The sequence below is a fragment of the Octopus bimaculoides genome, chromosome 23 (genome assembly GCF_001194135.2).
Source record: "Octopus bimaculoides isolate UCB-OBI-ISO-001 chromosome 23, ASM119413v2, whole genome shotgun sequence".
Classification (NCBI taxonomy): domain Eukaryota; kingdom Metazoa; phylum Mollusca; class Cephalopoda; order Octopoda; family Octopodidae; genus Octopus; species Octopus bimaculoides.
This window is the reverse complement of record NC_069003.1, coordinates 35,293,906-35,295,570: the sequence shown is the minus strand read 5'-3', so window position 1 is coordinate 35,295,570 and position 1,665 is coordinate 35,293,906. Positions and strand designations below refer to the sequence as shown.

At 43.0% G+C, this 1,665-nt stretch overlaps 1 protein-coding gene across 1 annotated transcript in view; it reads left to right on the top strand.

Annotated features, from left to right (window-relative positions):
- The window catches only part of LOC106878303 (uncharacterized), a 35,121-nt gene that overhangs the window by 9,711 nt on the left and 23,745 nt on the right, over positions 1–1,665 (top strand). The window lies entirely within an intron of this gene.

Sequence of the window (1,665 nt, the reverse complement as noted above, 5' to 3'; positions counted from 1 at the left end):
TCTGTGTTTGTCCCCGAAACAAAATTGCATGCTTCTGGTGACAACGCATCTGTCCATTCAGCGCGGTCTGTGCAGCAGATTTTGGCCAAGCGAAAACATTCTCCAGGCCCGACAACCTCCATATTCCAAGGTCTCACTCCTTACGACTTTTCTTCTTCCCAAAACATCAAATCCCACTTGAAAGAGATGCGATGGGGCAGCTGTTCGCTATCTCAAAACATGAGTTCTGGGAATGCTTCCATCCATGGAAACGACGCTAGATAAAGTGTGTTGCTCCAGAAGGGGACGACTTCGAATAGAATGAAACGCCCAATTAATATGCGTTGTAGTTTTCTTTTTACAACACAAATCCCGATACTTTTTGATACATATAGATTACAAGACTATTGGCTCCGGCATTATGATACCGTCTGATTGCAGATAATATTCTTGTAATATTCGGACAAATAGCAGAATCCACATATTTCTCTTTTACGTTACACCTTTTAGTCTACGGGAATCATTTTAGAAACTAATGAGATTATTCTTAGACTAAAATGAAACATCGCTACTACATACCTTGAATGAGAATAACCTGTTCTTTTAAAAGATATTTTGTTGTCTCTTTTAATATTCTGAGATGCACACACACACACGCGCGCGCGCATTTTGTGTTCCTGGATCTGGTATTTTTTTTCTCTTTCATGTCTGATGCCGAAATCCATTTTCCTTGGTTTAAATTGTTTTCTGTTTCCGCCTGAAGTCAACGTCTACGGATATTGTGAATGGCATCTCCTGAAACTATTTTAAGCTCTTCTTCCTTCCTCGTATTTTCCTCCTCCTCCTCCTCCTCTTCTTCTTCTTCTTCTTCTTCTTCTTCTTCTTCTTTTTCTTCTTCTTCTTCTTCTTCTTCTTCTTCTTCTTTCTCCACTCCTCCTCTTATTTCTCTAATATTGGTTTCAAATTTTGGCACAAGGCCAGCAATTTCGATTCCCGGACCGGGCTAAATGTTGTGTCCTTGAGCAAGACACTTTATTTCACCTTGCTCCAGTTCACTCAGCTGCAGAAATGAGTTGTGACGTCACTGGTGCGTTGATGTGTTTGTTTGGCTGGAGATTTGGGAAGGCTCGTGGCTTCGTGGTTATGGCATTCGGCTCACAATCGTAAGATTGTGAGTTCGATATCCGGTGGCACGCTGTGTCCCAGAGCAAGATACTTTATATTTCACGTTACTCCAGTCCACTCAGCTGGTCAAACTGAGCACTACCTGTAATTTGAAAGGGCCAGCCTTGTCACATTCTGTCTCACGCCGAATCTCCTTGACAACTACGTTAATGGTGTTGTTGTCTGTGGGGTACTCAACCACTTGCACGTTAATTTCACAAGCAGGCTGTTCCGTTGAGATTGATCGGATCGACTGGAACTACTAATAAAATAACAAGGGTAACTACAATAACAACGGCAGCAGCAAGTTTAACAACAACAACAACAACAACAGCAACAACGACCTTGGTGAATGATGCTTGCCTCGCCTGGGTCCCTAACCTTTCTGCAGCAGAACCCCCAACAAATGACAAAGGAGCAAAACAGAAGGATCACAAGATGTGCAGAAACCACACCTGGAAGACACCAATCGGAAGTAATAGTCAACAGAGGGGGAGGGAGACAGAGAGAGGGAGGGAGGGG